Genomic DNA, 19,133 nt, shown 5'->3' with positions numbered 1-19,133 from the left:
TGTATATATAATAAAGGAAAATAAAATATCAAGCGTGTAATTTTAATTTTGCAATTCATAAATTAAATATAAAAGTTATCAAATAAGAAATTAAAAACATTTCCCAGTGAGTAAAATTGGATTATCTACTAATATTGATCACTGATTGATTCTGATTTATTTAGCAGACTCTTAGAAGGAAAATAAAATATCATGTGTGTAATTTTAATTTTGCAATTCTTTAATTCAGAGTTATTAACGCTCATTTTTAAAAGCTACAGTTCTTAAAAAGAGCTAGCTCCTGCTCCCACTACTAGATTTTTAAAGGGAGCTAGCTCCCGCTCTAAGTAATTAAGTGCCACTCCCATTGGCCACTCCATAGCCGTTCCTTTGATTTTCATTTTTTCTAGAAAGTACACGAAACAAAATCATATTTTTTATCAAAAAAGATTTATTTATATTAAATGATATATCAAAATACCTTTTATTAGCTTTTAAAAATAAATTTTCTAAATTAAAATCTAACAAACATCCACTCCTCTCCACTAAAACCTGGTTAGGAATACTAAACAGGCTTAATATTAGTGTTGTCAAACGGCTCAATTTGAGCCTATTTTTAAAAACTGGTAACTCAATATTTTATCCAGAAAAATATTATGCAAGCCTAAAGATTTTGCTCATAGATGTCACAAAGGATTGAACATTTATGGTCAAAGTTTCGACGCTGTGGAAATATTTTCCTGGCTATAATGTTGAGCTAGCCGTTTTTAAAATCGGCTCAAATTAAGCCGTTTAACAACACTACTTAATAGAAGCACTTGAGTGAAGCGGGATATTGTATTTTATAAAAATATTTTTTAATTCAGGAAATTTATCAAAAATAGTAATTTTGATATCATTATTTATAAAATATTTGTCCAATATATTATCTGCCTGATGATCAATTTCATAGAATCCAAAAAAATCTTCCACATCAATGCAGGGTTCCCGTGAACCTATTTTTGTATCAAGATTGTTTTCTTAAAAAATAAATTATATATTTTAGCTCCATATTTTGTGCATGATATTTTCGTCATTATAAATTATTGAAAATCTGCAATAGAGTATTTAAAAAGATAATTTATTTTTTATTTCGATTTCTTCTTCTATGATGTTTGGATCCATAATATCAAAAACTATTTTTATAATATATGACTTAAATATTTTTAAAGAAATTTTCAAAAAAAAAAGAAAAATGTATAATATTTTAACTGATTAGATGAAAAACCTATGTAAAACTCGGCTCCACATTTAATTGCATTTAAATAAAATAAGATTTCATTTTAATTTTAATTAACAGATAAATAGATATATTAATATTTAAAAAATAATTTTATTTATTTATTAAATTTAAAAGAGCAGTGAAGCGGCGCTCCTACACTCCAGCCCAAAAAGAAGCCATTTCCCGCTTCCGCTCCTGATTTTCAAAAGGAGGGGAGATCCAGGTGTTTTTGAAAAAGTGTAGAGGCGCTTCAGGATCGATCTTGTCGCTCCTTAACAATACTAGAAAAATCTTCAAATAGGAAATTAAAAACATTTCTCAGGGTAAAATTAAGGTATCCATTATTCATTCATTTGATTTGTCATTCATTGACAGATTTATATAGCAGAATCTATTTATATAAATTATAGGATTATCTTAGTTATTATGCTTTTAATTAGGGTGTAAATATTATATTTCTTGACAACTTTTATGTTGTTTAAATTTTTATATAAAATTTTGTTATAATTATTTACAAGAATAACTTTTAAGACTTTTTATTAAGTGTTTTATAGATGTAAATATACATAACATGGTAAAGATATGAATTTATTAAATGTTTCTCTAAAATTATAGATTGTGTAAAATTTGGAAAGAAATCTTCATATGAATTGATTTTATCTTAAACTTATCAAATAAAATTTTCTTTAAAAAAACATATGGTAATATCCAGATTACACACAAATTGGGAAAAAAATTTTTAATCATTTTAAATTTTTTTTCATAAAGCAATATATGTATATAAAAGAAGCCAAATTTGATAGCTTTAATGCATGGAGTATATGTAAATAATGTATTATTAATAATAATATTAAATTAGCTTATATTAACAAAAAATTATATCTATTCTTATAATTGCGAAAAATCGGATAAGTGTGAAAAAATAAATTTTTTCAGTCCCAACGCTTCGTAATTATCTGGTTTTGTTGACTGTAACTGAATTCAAAAATAAATTATATAAAAAAAACAATAAAGAGATTGGTTTATATACGTTGCCATATAGAACCATTTATAGCAATGCAATTACTTTAATGAATAGCCATTGTAATGGCTTGTAAGACCAGAAGACCAAGGCAAGGCTGATACCATCGGGTTTTTTGTTGTTTCTATAGCATAAATTATTAGGCCTTAGGTTATTTGGGATGCTGGCCCTTAAGAGCTTTTGAGATTTCATTATTAATGTTTGTACATAGTGGGAGGCGGCCTTTAAAAAATCAACAATGTAAAGAATAGGGTTTCATGTCAATTCAGCGAAACTTTTATCTCGAAACACTTTTTTGCCAAACTTTTATCGCGAAACACTTTTTCGCGAAACTTTTATCGCGAATGTCGTTTATCGCGAATGGATTTTATAGCGAAACTTTTATCGCGAATCCATAATAGCGAATACTATTCCGCGAATGCAATATCGCGAAACAAATATAGCGAATTTTTTATAGCGAAACCTTTATAGCGAATACATTACCGCGAATATAATATCGCAAAACAAATATTGCGAATTTTTTATAGCCAAACCTTTATCGCGAAACCTTTATAGCGAATACATTACCGCGAATATAATATCGCAAAACAAATATTGCGAATTTTTTATAGCCAAACCTTTATCGAGAAACCTTTAAAGCAAATACATTACCGCGAAACTTTTATCGCGAATCAATAAACACGAAAATTTTATAGCGAAACCTTTGAAGCGAATACATTACCGCAAATTTTTTATCGCGAATCAATAATCGCGAAAATTTTATCGCGAAACCTTTAAAGCGAATACATTACCGCGAAACTTTTATCGCGAATCAATAATCGCGAAAATTTTATAGCGAAGTTATTATCACGAAACCCAAATCGCGAAGACAATATTGCGACAATTATTTCGCGAAGCATATATCGCGAAGATATTATAGCGAATTTAGTATCGCGATAATTGCTAATAATGAATAATTTATTTTGAATCATTTTTTTATAATTATATTATTTGAATTATAATTTTTTTTAAAAAATAGGTTGAAGATTGATTCACAATGATAGTTTGTAATTTTCCTTTAACCTTAGAAAATTTATATAATGATTAATAAACTTAGATCTGGTTTATGAAATTTGTTATTGGAATACTCTTCGAAGTTCTTATTTTATAATAATCGCGCATAAGGAACTCAGCTTTATCAATATAGTAATCATTGAGTTTATTAGTTAAATCTTGATATTTACTGGCGAAATTGATATCTGGTAGCATTCCTATTTATTGTCTGATGACTTAATATTTATAAATTTATCAATCAGTTTTGGCCAGGGTTAGCAAGTCAGTCAATTGACCAGTCAAATAACTAGATTTTGACGGGTCAATTGAAAGGGGGAATATTTGACCTGGTCAAATGGTCAAATATTCTAAAAGATCTGAATATAAAAATATGTTTGAAAAAGAAAAAACAATATAAATACATGTGATCACAATGCTGCTATTTATTGAGTTCCTAATATTAAGGAGAGCATTTTACTCATAGTGAATTTAATGAAGTATGTAATATAATAAAAGAATTAGGCATACAAGGTGGTGATCAAAATATTTCAAGTTATATTATAAATTTAAGAAGTAAAAGTGGCATGTTTAATAGGAAATCATGGGGAAAGCAGTAACTTCCATAAGAAGCAATCAGATTTCAATCTCAAGCAGTGGAATTAGCTTTGACTACCATGGCCATTAAGAGAAGTGGCATTACTAACAATTCCTAGATCTACTTCTTCTTCAGAAAGAAATTGGTCGATTTGTGTCAATAATTTTACTAAAACAGAAATCGATTGAAGATTTAGACAACAAGAAAATTGATTAAAAAATATTAGAAAATGATGATATTTAATATAAAAAAAATATTTATTTAAATTTAACCATATTTGACCGGTCAAATGCACAACCATGCACTAATCATAAATAGAGTAGCTGAATAAATTACTCTTTAGAGCGTCCATTTTGAATGACAATTCAAAAATAAATAACATCTAAGTGAAATAAGGGATTTCTCCAATTCAAAATATTTTTTAATCTTATTATTTTACGATCTTTATAGATATCTTTTTATCTTTTCTGTTTATTTAGATATAAAATATTATATATATTTTCAATTTTAATAGGAATCTAAATCATATATTAAGATGTAGCTTAAGCATGAAGTTTAACAAAAATTCTGAAGCTTTTAGCCAATATGTAATGCTTCATATTACAAGAAATATCGGACAAGGACATCATATGAAAGCGAATAACATATATTTTTTGAATACTATTATCCACCTAGGTTCTTTGATCTAGCTAATTTATAGGAAGATTTGGGGGAGGGGGGTTGTATAAGCTTACTCTGAAATAAATATTGATAGAGTAATAAATTAAAGCTGATTAAATTTTTCTTATTTAATTTATAGTCACTTTGTTTCAAGTCTGAGTTTAATTGGGGGAGGGTAAAATATTTATAAAATAATATATCGGAGTCTCATATTAAAGCTAATCTTAAATAATTTTAAAATATAATAAAAAAAATAGCTACACTAAAAATTAACAAATAATTAATGACATATTTGATAAATTATAACTAATAAAAAAAAGTATTGCCGAAATTTAAAAAAAAAAAATTTTCTAGCCTGGCTGGTGCCATTCCCTATGTTATAAATTATATAAGAATTCTACGAATTCTCCGATTTGTGATATAATTTAAAATTGACCAAAAATATTTAATTTTTATCTTTATTTTTATTATAACATTTAATTTTCAAAAAACTATCATATAACAAAAAAACATAACAATATATACAAAAAATAATTTATCGTTATAAATCATTTTTTAACTTTTTTACCTTTTAAATTGATCTTTACTTTTACATTTAAATCGATTTTACTTTTACATAAAATATTTCATTATCACCTCGAGTGATTTTATTTAAATTATTTCCACAATATAACATTTCCTTCTCTTTTAGTTTCCCCCTTCATCGTATCTATCGATCATATCGTATGTTGAAATTGTCACTAAGATTTTTATCCGTTTACGTCCATGTATCTTTCAGTGTTCATTACCCAGATTTAGCTAAAAAAATTTCTTTTTGTTTATATATATATTTGATAAATCTTTTTCGGTCTCAGATAATATTTCCGATTTTGTTCCTTTTGACTTTGAACTTGACCTCGAACTTGACTTTAATTTCGATTTTATTTGACTTCTTCCCCCTCTAAAACTCATTCGTCCGTCGTACGATTAGTTTGTCATTTTCGCTATATTTTTTTTTATTGTTGCATAAGTAATTGTTGATTTCATCTTTTATCGTTGTCTTGCTTTTGTCAAGTTTTATCGTTAGCTTGTTTTCATTACGTTGGTTTGTTATGATCGTTTCGTCTCTTTGTTGTTTGTTTGTTTGCTCGTTTGCCCTCCATCGTTATTATTATCATTATTATTAGTCAATCAAGAATAATTAGGAATAATAAGAATCGATCCAATCGAATATAAGAATATAAGAATCATCATAAAATGTTGATAATAGAATCGCGTTTTAATATTGTTTAAATTTTTTATATTATAGTATTAATTTACATGTTATATTAATAATTTTGATCCATGAAGTAATTAAAATTTTATATTACGTACTTTTTTTTTATTCTTATTATTTTAATTTGAATTTAACTCCTTTATTCTTTAGTTTAATAAATTTTTTTATAAAAATTTTCTTAAAATCAAATTTCAAACTTTTAAAAATAAATTTTATTCTCAACAATTTTATTCTCTCCTTCATTAAGAATTCTTTTATATGTTCAATTTTAATTTTGTCATCCTTTCTCCTAATACTACTCCTATTTCTTTTAACATTATTCCTACTTTTACACGTAATATTTTTCACTTTTTTAAATTTCTGCATTTCCTAGAATCTTTATCAATATTAATTAAATTATTTATATTATCACATTTTTTCTCTTTTATTATTATTTCTTCAAATTTTACTATGTGATTAATATAACTACATATAAATGTTTCTACTATATCATTTTTTAATATTTTTACCGACGTAATTTCAAAATTTATAGTATTCATTTCTAACTTTTCTACAATTTTTGTTTTATAAATGTCTACTTTTTCTGCGTTAATTCAATAAAATTGTCTCTTGTTAAATTCATTAGTCGTTTTCCACTCTTCATACGACTTACTATTAATATCACTACGAAATAAAGAACTATATACTATTTCTACATCAATTGGCTTATCCTCCACTATTGGTTTTTTTTACTTCTATTTTTACATTGATTGGGGTTTTTTACTTTTACTTCATTATTTTTTATACTATTATATTTATAATTATTATCATTATTATTGTTGTATATGCAAATTCGAATGTTAAGTGTGAAAAGTGATTATTCATAAATAAATGGTAGACGAAGATAATATTTTTGGGGTAATTTGTCTATGTAAATAATCTTAAATTGAACATAATATTTTTCTATAAATTTTATATATATATTCAAATATGCAAATTTTATATATTTAATTCTTCGAAAATTGTTTAATTTTTTTATATATATATATATACATTGTTAATTCAAAAAAGTTCAGAGTTGAATAATTTTGGATTCTGCGAAATTTATGTTATTATTTATTAACCGAACGATATTTGGATTATTAATTTACAGACGATATTTTGATTATTATTTTGGATTTGATAGAAGTTGAATAAAGAGTAAAAGTAGTGAATTAGTATTAGAAATTATTAATAATTATATATTTATTTATTTATTATTAGTTCCATAGATATTCAGTCTCTCCCACTAGCCTCAGCAATAAATATCAATCCCATATTGGTACAGTGGTGCCTTACAGCGATTGATCCAGGCTTTAGAAGATCAAAAGTCAGTCTAATTATACATTGGAACAAGGTAAAAAAAAATAATAATAAAAAATATATATAAATTTTTGATAATTTCGGTTCTCTTATTGATGTTATATAAATTTTGGATCTTGGTATTGGTTTTATTCGTATGTTTATATTTATTTAATTGTTTAAGATTAGTTAAAATTATTTTAATCAAGTGGTTATTGAGTACACTTTAATGTATATTACGCAAATAAATTTATTAAGTTTAATACTTGAAAATATAAGTATAATTATATTTTTGGTGCTAATTTTAAGTTTCACGTTAGGTTTAATTATAGGAAGAAATACGACTTACGTTAAGATAGAGATTAAAGAGTTAGAAAATATTAAGAATATATTAAGAGAGGAAGATAAGAAAAGATATATAAACAACTTCATACGAACGGATAATTACAGACAGATAATTTGCTATAGTTGTGGTCAGCCGGGCCACATGTCGCGCCAGTGTGAGATAACGAAGAATCTAAGATGCGCGAGGTGTGGTAAGAATGGCCATGTGGCTATAAGCTGCAGAGTAAACAATTCAATTGTAAGGTGCAATAATTGTGCCCAAGAAGGACACACACAAGAAAATTGCAATAAATGACTAAGAGAGAAATATTTTAATTTTTAATGATAAATTTTGTAATGATAATAATTTTTCTAAGGTTGATAATTTTAATTCAGTTAAGAATAAATATTTTAATTTTAATGATAAATTTTGTAATGATAATAATTTTTCTAATGTTAATAGTTTTAATTCAGGTAAGAATAAATATTTTAATTGTAATGATAAATTTTGTAATGATAATAATTTTTCTAAGGTTGATAATTTTAATTCAGTTAAGAATAAATATTTTAATTTTAATGATAAATTTTGTAATGATAATAATTTTTCTAAGGTTGATAATTTTAATTCAGGTAAGAATAAATATTTTAATTTTAATGATAAATTTTGTAATGATAATAATTTTTCTAATGTTAATAGTTTTAATTCAGGTAAGAATAAATATTTTAATTATAATGATAAATTTGGTAATGATAATAATTTTTTTAACGTTGATAATTTAGTAGAAAATAAGAATAAAGATTTTAATTTTAATAATGATAATTTGGATAATGTTGATAATGCTAGTGCAAGTAAGAATAATTATGGTAATAAGAACGAGAAATTTTGCGATGATAAAAAGTGCTTTAACGTTGATAATTATAATTCAAGCGATATTAATAGAAGTGATATAAAGATAAAAAGTAGAGATTTTGAAATATATAGAATTAAAAAGGCAACTAGGGTAGACGTACTAAAAATGGAATTAGAGAATTTTTTAATGAAAAATAGATGCCCTAGAGTAAAGATAAACATGGAGGAAGCAGAAATTTGTTTTTTATTAGATACAGGAGCAGAAATTAGTTTAATAAGTATAAAGGATTTTATGAGATTTTGGCCAGAGAAAGAGTTTGTTACTAAAAAGATAAGAGCCAAACAATTGGATGGTAGCATGGTGAAAATTTTAGGGTATTATAGGGTAAGGTTACCAAGAGTTAATAAAAGTATAAATTTGTGGATAACGACGTTGAAGATTGAACCGATTTTAGGATGGTATGATATAAGAACGTTAGGTCCAGTTTATAATTGGTGGAAATTTTTCGACTACTATCCCTGTAAGTAATGAAGAAAATAGTGAAATGATAGATTTCGATAGATTTAAGTTACCTATTGATAGAGGATAAACAAGAATTAGTTCTCGATAAACTTAAAAATCGAACACCAGAATTTTTGATTAAATATAGAAGCAACTTAGAAGAAAATAAGAAAACAAGAGATACAAAGATAATAGAGGTAAATTCAGTCGAAATTAAACAAGAAATTAATAATATGGTAGATCAGAATGTTGTTGAAGATATGGTTGACAAAGAAATAAAGATTATTTTGAATAGGTATAATGAAGTCTTTAAAGAAGAATTAGGTACTCTGAAAAATTTTGAAGTAGATATACGATTAGAAGAAAATTATAGACCTAAGTTTTGCGGCATAAGAAGATTACCGTTTTCTTGGATAGAAGAGATAGATAAAGAATTAGATAAATGGTTAAGAGACGGAATAATAAAACCAATAGTGCATAGTGAATGGGCAACACCTTTAGTGCCCATAAGGAAACCAGATAACAGTTTAAGATTGTGTATAGACTATAGAGTAACAGTTAATAAGTGCGTAATAAATGAAAAGTATCCACTACCTAGAATAGAACAACTGCTAGCGAATTTAAGAGGAGACACCCTGTTTTCAAAGATTGATTTTTCGAATGCGTATTTGCAAATTAAGGTGAGTGAAAAGACAAGTAAGATACTAACGATTACAACTCATAGAGGTTTGTTTGCATTCTGTCGATTACCTTTTGGTTTGAAAATATCAGCGCCAATATTTCAAAGAACGATGACGGCGTTATTTCAAGGAATAAAAGGAATAATGTATTATTTAGATGATGTTTTGATATCTGGTAGAACAGAAGAAGAACACAATTCGAGATTAGTTAAAGTGTTAAATATTATAGTAGAAAATGGTTTAAAAGCTAATTTGAAGAAGAGCGTTTTTGGAGTAAAAGAAATAAAGTATTTAGGACATGTTATAAAGGGAAATGAGATTACGCCAATTGGAAAGAATATAGATAAGATCATGAATATGAGAGCCCCGAATAATAAAGCGGAGGTACAAGCGTTTTTAGGAGCAACAAATTATTATCATCGGTTTGTTCAAAATTTTGCAGAAATTGCTACACCGTTGTATGATTTATTAAAGAAAAATAAAAAATTTGAATGGGGAGAAGCACAGGAGAAAAGTTTCGAAAAGTTGAAAATAAAGATGGTAGAGAAGCCTATTTTAAGTTGTTTTAATGAGAAATTAAATATTATTTTAGCAGTAGATGCTTCTAATGAAGGTATAGGAGGAGTTTTGTTGCAGATGATAGATAATGTGGAGAAACCTGTTTTATTTTTATCGAGACGATTTAATAGCACTGAGAAAAATTACTCAACGATAGAAAGAGAGGCTCTAGCAGTGAAATTCGGGCTTACGAAATGTAAGGAATATCTGATAGGAAAAAGGTTTTTATTGTATACGGACCATAAACCGTTGGTAGATTTATTTAAAAAAGAGAATAAGGAACTTATGATTTCACCCAGGTTGCAAAAATGGCTAATTTTAGTTGGTAATTTCGATTTTGAAATAAAATTCAGAGAAGGTAAACAAAATTGCTTACCGGACATTTTATCAAGATTGTTTAATAAAGACATTGAAGACAAAGAACCAGTAATCAATAGTTTAGAATATATAGAAGAAGAAGAAAATGTAAATGGTAATATTATAAGAGCGGTGAGAATAGATACAAGCGAAAAACCTATAACATTTGATATAGTAGATAAGATATCCCAAAAAGATGAAGAATTAATAAGAATTAAAGCTTGTTTAAAAGGAGATATAGAATGGAAAAATGAAGATAAAGCGTTTAAAAAAGTTAAGAGTGAATTAAATATAGAAGACAATTGTTTATTGAGAGGATATAGATTAGTGATACCGAATAAATTAAGAAAGGAAACCTTAAATGTAATACATTCAGGTCATCAAGGCATTGAAAGAATGAAAAATAAAGCAAGAGAATATATGTGGTGGCCTAAGATGAATAAGGAAATAGAAGAGTTAACAAGGAGCTGTGAAACCTGTAACATGTGGGCTAATGTTCCAGCAAAGAATAAGGAAGATAAATGGCCAAAGACAGACATTCCATGCGAAAGAATACACGTAGATTTTTTAGAATATGAGAAGAAAAGATTTTTTATCATGGTAGATGCAGGTTCAAAATGGATAGATTGTCAGCAAGTTTCAGGTTTATCAACAAGAGTAGCTTTAGACAAGATAAAGGATTTTGTAGGCAAATATGGTTTGATGAAGACGATAGTATCAGATGGAGGTCCAGCGTTTAAAGGTAGAGCATTTGATAAATTTTGTGATAGGTGGAATATTAGACATTTATTATCACCACCTTATTACCCAAGAAGCAATGGACAAGCTGAACGAATGGTAGCTTTAGTAAAGAGTTGGTTGAAAAAGGCAAAATATGGAGAAGGTCAATGGTGGTTATCATTGTTAGCATACAACAGTACGGAAACAGCAAAAGGAAAGTCACCAGCTGAAATATTTTTAGGAAGAAAGACGAGATCAGAATTAGATTTTTTAAAGGAAAAAGTGATAAGGAGAGAACAAGCAGAGAGTGAAAGATTTCCAGTAGGAAGTTTGGTGTGGGTATTGTTGTTTGATGGTCCTATTAAATGGGGGAAGGGGGTAATAAGCAAAAATATAGGAAAGAAAAAAGTAGAAGTAAAGATTGAAGGACAAGAAGGAACCTTTACAAGGCACCTGAAGCAAGTAAGGTGTAGAAGCTTAAGGCCTTAGAGAGAAATGAGAAATATACGAAGAATTAGAAAGGAATAAATTGATGATAGACATAGTAGGAGAATCATAATTTAGAAAGGAATAAATTGATGATAGACATAGTAGGAGAATCATAATTTAGAAAGGAATAAATTGATGATAGACATAGTAGGAGAATCATAATTTGGAAAGGAATAACGTGATGATAGACGTAGTAGGAGAATCATACGTTGTAGGAAATAAAAGGGATGTTAGACTTAATTAGGAGAGTTATATTTTATAAAGAGTTAGAGAAGAAAGTCGAAGAATATATATATATATGTGTATAAAGTATTTGATTTAGATGGCCTCCTATGTTAGAGTGGGTAACAAAATAATGAAGATAGAGATCCGAGAGGTTGACGGTTCAGAAGAGTCCAACAGATGGGTAGAAGCCGCTAGGAACGAAGCAAAACAAAGATATGGAGATTGGCTACAAGAGACGCCAACGAGAGGGGTTCACAGGATAGCACCATATAACACAAGAAGGAGAGTGGAATGTTGGGCTTGTGGGGGAGGACACAAGTTACGATATTGTCCCAGTGTAGAGTTGACAGCGAACAATAATACGAATTTACCGATGCGAAATATGGTTGAATCAGCGAACACTTCGGGGGCAAGGGAGATCTAAAGGAAGGAGGTGTTGTATATGCAAATTCGAATGTTAAGTGTGAAAAGTGATTATTCATAAATAAATGGTAGACGAAGATAATATTTTTGGGGTAATTTGTCTATGTAAATAATCTTAAATTGAACATAATATTTTTCTATAAATTTTATATATATATTCAAATATGCAAATTTTATATATTTAATTCTTCGAAAATTGTTTAATTTTTTTATATATATATATATACATTGTTAATTCAAAAAAGTTCAGAGTTGAATAATTTTGGATTCTGCGAAATTTATGTTATTATTTATTAACCGAACGATATTGTGATTATTAATTTACAGACGATATTTTGATTATTATTTTGGATTTGATAGAAGTTGAATAAAGAGTAAAAGTAGTGAATTAGTATTAGAAATTATTAATAATTATATATTTATTTATTTATTATTAGTTCCATAGATATTCAGTCTCTCCCACTAGCCTCAGCAATAAATATCAATCCCATATTGGTACAATTATATCGATACTTATTGTAATTGATATTATGATTATTATTTCTATTGTTAAATCTCGCATAATTATTATATTCCTTATTATTGTAATGTCTTTCGTAACAATTTTTACACTCATAATGATTATTATAATTATTCCTATAACTTTTGGTTTGCACTTTATCATTTAAATAATTATGATGTAATTTAGATGTTTCTTTTATCTCCTTTTCTGCCTTATAGCCAGATAAATATTTTAATATTGTCATAGTTTTCTCAAAAGTTGCATCTTTCCCTGTTGGAAACCTTATTGCTTCCATTAATACGTCCATCTCCAAATATAGACCTTCTGGAAGATTTTGAAGCAATACCTTAGCACTATTTTCAACTTCATATATCAAAAAAAATTTCTCCAATTCATTTATATATTTATTTACATCATTATCATATTTTGGATAGTCCATATTGATTAATTTTATTTTAATTTATTTTAATTTACTTTAAGTTTTTATATTTATATGTCATATTTATTTTATATCTCTTACATTTTTTAGAACTTATTAAATATGATCTTTAAGAATCCATTTCCATAATATTTTGTCCATGATAGCTCCTGCCACCATATAAGAATTCTACGAATTCTCCGATTTGTGATATAATTTAAAATTGACCAAAAATATTTAATTTTTATCTTTATTTTTATTATAACATTTAATTTTCAAAAAACTATCATATAACAAAAAAACATAACAATATATACAAAAAATAATTTATCGTTATAAATCATTTTTTAACTTTTTTACCTTTTAAATTGATCTTTACTTTTACATTTAAATCGATTTTACTTTTACATTTAAATCGATTTTACTTTTACATAAAATATTTCATTATCACCTCGAGTGATTTTATTTAAATTATTTCCACAATATAACAAATTATAAATATTTTCGCCATTATTTCCACTTTATTTCGGAGTCTTATAAATTATGTTATCAAGTATAAATAAGGAGATCTTAATCTTTAAAAATTATTTGTTCCGCCTGGATAAAGTTGTCATACAAACTATTACAGATGCATTAACCAAGATATATTTAAATGTCCCGTACGACTTACAAAAAAAAATGGTAAGATAGAAGATAATAAAGAAATACACAATCATCCAGAAGATCCAATCGAAATGGAAACCAAGAAAATAATCAATTACATTAAGAATGAAGCTTTGAATAATACTATGGAAACTTCAAACTTTATTGTGGCTAAAAACGTATCTCAATTAACTGAATATCAATGGCACTACCATCACCGAATCTTATTATAATTCACCAAAAGCGGGGTTCAAACAGTTTTGCACCTCCGAATCCTAGCAGCCTTATTGAGCTGGCAATTCTGCATAAATTTTCAATTACTGATAAGTATGAGGATTTCATACTTCATGATGATGGTCCGGTAAGATTTTCTATAAATTTTTTGAAAAAGTATAACTAAATCCTTCATTTTTATTACGATAAGCTGCCCGATAAGAAACACTTTATTAACTGCTTATTTATTTATCATATGTACTAAGTTCTCGACCGTGTTATCATATTTGGAACAAGAAAAAATTTTGACTTCTTTGCTTCATGTGAACATTGGTTTTCTGATGGTATTTTTAAATCGTAGCCACCTTTATTTACGCAAGTTTATACAATTCATGGGATTAAAAATAATAATGTTTAAGCACTCATATTTATATTAACCAATAAAAAGGATTACGAAACTTATAAAAAAATATTAACTATTATAGGTGACAATTTAATATCAACTCTAAAAAAAATTATGACGGATTTCGAAATGGCCAGTATAAAAGCTTTCAATGAAGTGTTTCCCAGTTCACAACACAATGTTATTTCCATTTTGGCTAATCATTTTGGCGAAACATTCAAAAATATCCAGAAATATCGCAGAAATATAAAACAGATGTGGAATTTAATTTACAACTTAGAATGATGGTTTGCTTGGCATTTGTGCCACCATTAAATGTAATTGAAACATTTGAATTACTAATAAACTCCGATTTTATTCTAACAATCAATTGTTACTCCAGCCTCTAATTGAAACTTTTGAAAAAGCTTACATTGGTAAAACATTTAGAAGAGGCAGACTACCTGCTTTGTTTAATATTGAACTATGGAATTGCTACCAATCAACTCTGAACGGGGAAGCTAAAACCAACAACGCCGTTGAAGGGTGGCATTAGATGCTTCAGTTCCCTCCTAACAAGTCACCATCCAAACATGTAGAAATTTTTATCAAATTATCTATATATCTATTTTTAAAATGATTTAAAAAGTATAAAGATTTACTAATAAACCTTATAATTTATATTCTAAGCTTAAAAAACAACAGGGGTTGACAGAGTTAAAAATTGCTCAATATAATTCTGGTGAAACACCCTCTACCCCGAGACAAAAATATCTAAATCTACATGTGAGAATAGTAACAATTGTTTCTGATTTCGAAAATCGATCAAGATTAGAAAGAAATCGCTATTAATATAACATTGAACGTTTAATTTTTTAAAATTCTTATCTACAATAATAAAAATTTTGTTTGTTTTTATTTAATAGTCTCAAATTTTTTATATTTGCATTATTTTTTTGTGACATTGGTATAAAATTTAGCTAGCTACATATAGACTCATTCATTAAGATACAGATTTTATGAGAGTATTTACAAATTCTTTTATATGTGACGAAGTCTTTCTCTATCACATCAATCCCACGATTAATATTTCAAAAATAACTACCTTCGTCATGCATTATAAAATTATATTTTAAAATTCATATTCCTAGCCCTTGAGTCATATAGTTGTTTTCCCTTATAAATATGATCACTTTTGATGAGCAACATTATTAGTAAAATATTATTATAAAATAATTTTCAAGGATTACACTATTAAATAATAAGGGCAAAGTTTAAAACGAGGAAATTACATTCTCCTTATATAAAAGCATGTAAAATTTTTTATATTGGGGTGTTTTTGCACGATGTCTTTTTTTTCCCTTGGTTATTTTTAATCAGTCTTTGTCCAAATCAGTGATTCTTTTAAAATTTTACACTTCAGTTATATATTTAACAAATAAACTATTGGTTTAGAGGATATGATATGGCTATGCTCTTCTTTTCGTTCACATATTCAATAAATAAAAAAAATCATTTTTTTAAAAACTTTTTATAATGAAATTTATTTTGTAAGGATATTTATTCTATATGTAAATTAGATATCAAAAAATATGGCTTAAAGGAATATATTAAAAAAAGAAAATACTTTGTTATACCATTTCCTATTTTAACTTGAGAAAAGGATGCGGAGAATATAATGTATTCACTTTAACAGGGGCTTGTATACCCATCTATAAATAATATCAACCTCTCAAAACTGTTAACCTCATACCAAATATAAATAATTTTAAAAAAAATTAGAATTCATCCCTCTCCAATTTTATTCAAATAATGATAATTATTTCAAAACTACCCACTCATTTCAATGACCCTCCAAGTAGAAGTCCCTGCACTCCATGAGTTCGCAGTTTATGTTAAGATATTTATCTAGCTATAAAAATTTGAAAAAAAATTGGCTGTATTTAAATAATCACAATCCCCAAAATATATCTCTCTCCCGCGAAGAGTGGCATTAAAAATTAAAAAATCTCGCTGAATAATGATAAATCTAAATTTTTTTATAAAAACTAGATTTAAGAAATTTACATAAGAAATGTATATGAGATGTCTTACCTTTCCCTTGTTACAAAGAACTTATAGGCATTTTGAGTTATTTTCTCTAAAACATTCACCAATAATTCTAAAATCCTTCTTCGAATACTAATTAGCTTAAGCCTATCTAGGCTTTATTTTAATTGAAAGCGGTTTTAGATGAAATAATTAAATTGCTAATGTAATTATAAACGATTTATTATTAATTATAGAGAATATGGTAAGAATAACCATTATCAGCTTGGATTTTACAGTTTGTAAAATCGTTTTTAAATAAGTGTTCTGACCAGTGGCTTAGACAAGGGAAAAGGGCTAAATCTCTAACTGGGAAATATGATTAATGACAATTTTCTTTTAAATTTCCATATTCTAAATAAAATTATCTGAGAAAATTCTTATTTAAAAAAGAACGTAAAAAAATCTTACAAATCTAGGAATAAACAATACCATCATTTTATTTTATAAATTTTCACAATTTTTTTTTACAAATTATAATTGTAAAACGGAACACTTCTCGGGGAGGTTAGGCGCACTTAATATTACTTTATTAAACAATAGCTCAACCTATTCGTTTGATAAAAAAAAATTAGCTATCTTAATTTTTTTAAATCTTACCATAACCAATCCATCTCATTTTGATATAACATTTTCCAAAGTATCCACAAGTTTCATCTGTCAGAAAAGTTTCCAAGCTTAATTTTCTTTTGGCTAAAATATCGAGTTAGCCTTTTATTTTTAAATCCTCATATTATGAAATTAGGAAAAAAGTTGATTTTATAAATAATGATAGTAATATTTTTTTTAGATAATTCATTTAATTTTTTTATTATAATTGCTTTCTTTAGATTCTTTGTTCAATCTTAAATTTAAATTTTTGAAATGCTAATAATTTTTTGGTTCATACTTAAATGTGTGTCATTGTCTATTTCGCTTAATAAAACTAGTTTTTGTTTATTGACTGGAAAACTGATTGATGGAATAATAAGTACTAATCTGGCATTTCATATGGTATGAGCTCACCCAAAAATATTTATTTGTTTTCGCATGTTGCCAATCTTGGTAATTTTATCTTATTTTGTCAGTAATGTGTTTTTCTTTAAACTATCTACCAAACGAATTGAAGAATCAATGTAATAAATTTTAACCATTTATTAATTTAAGTTCCAGATTTAGTGCTTCCAGAAATTTGGTTGATTTTACGCTTTAATGCGTGATATAGATTTTATTTGTCTTATAGTAAGGTTATCTTTTTGTGTGTGAAAAAAATGACTGAAGTATTAATAAATATTAGCGCAAACCAGCTATTTCCCATTCTATCATGAATAATGCAAAATTTGGCAATTTTTCTTATTTTGCTAATAAACTTTTTCTTTATACTGTCTATTAAAAGAATTAAATTATAATTATTATGGAACATCGATAAAATTTTCGGAATAAATTATTTCAAGTGGCTTAAATCATAGATATGCCAAAATTTTGTTACTAATAGTTTTTCCTTTTACTAGCTACTATAATCGTTTCAGTACTCAATCGGTACTAATAAAGCAAGAAATATACAATTAGTTCGTAGAACTATTCATCTGTCAAATTTAACAGCGATGATATTAAGAGATATAAATCTTGTCTACTCCACTGTTCTGATACACAAGTTGAAGCATATAAAGAAATTACAATTATCAAACTATTATGGTAATTATAGATATAAATAGCTTAAACCTTTGATTTTGAATGATACGATCAAGTTAGGATATTTTGAAAGAATCAAATAAAAATGTAAATATAAGACTAAAAAATATGTAAAGATTTATTTTTAATTCTACATTCAAATGCTGGCTCAGAGATAAGTTTAATGAATATGATTAGGCGAAAAAATCCTTCTTCGGTCTCATTTGATTTATTAGAGGCCGAGTTAATGGTAAAGCAGAATTTTGACATGAATTGCGAAGAGTTAAAATTTATTTTCATATATAATACTTTTAAATAAAATAAATTCCTTCCTATAAATATGTAGATTTGCATCTAATTTTTATATATTTTGACTTTATAAATATGGATAATATTCAAATTTAAATTTATAAATTCAGATTAAATGATTTATTTCCATAATTTATTACAAATTTATATAATCCAATAGAATATTATGAATTTTTTTTGATTAATCATAACTTTGCAGTTATTTCTATTTATTAAAATGCGAAAAGAAGAAAAAGGAGAGGTCAAAATATTCAAATTAATTAGTTACTATTATATCAGAAAGTTATACATTATCTAAAAATTATAATCAAAAGATATTAATTATCAGTAAAATCTTCTATAAATTTTAAAAATAATCTGAGAAAATAAGTAAAAAATTCTCTTTCAGTATTTTTTTTATCTAGATAGGAAAAAAATTTCAGAATATTTTTAAATGACATAAAGCACACTTTAAAATTTTTATTATTTTTTTTTGGGGGGGGGGGGGTTAACTTATTCTGGTAAAATTTCCAAAATGTCCCCTCCGTACTTACAACCATGAGTGAGTGAGACCAGAAAGACCAATATATTTTCTATCACATCAGATAAAGGTTACATGTTTACTAAATAAATAAAATGTAATAAAATATTCTTAAAATATTCGTGTTTATGATTTAAGGAACTTCGGTTGGTAAATTG

Source organism: Gordionus sp. m RMFG-2023, chromosome 3, assembly GCF_954871325.1.
Source record: "Gordionus sp. m RMFG-2023 chromosome 3, tfGorSpeb1-WG-v2, whole genome shotgun sequence".
In the NCBI taxonomy this organism is placed as follows: Eukaryota; Metazoa; Nematomorpha; class Gordioida; order Chordodea; family Parachordodidae; genus Gordionus; species Gordionus sp. m RMFG-2023.
Note: the sequence above shows the minus strand (reverse complement) of the source record.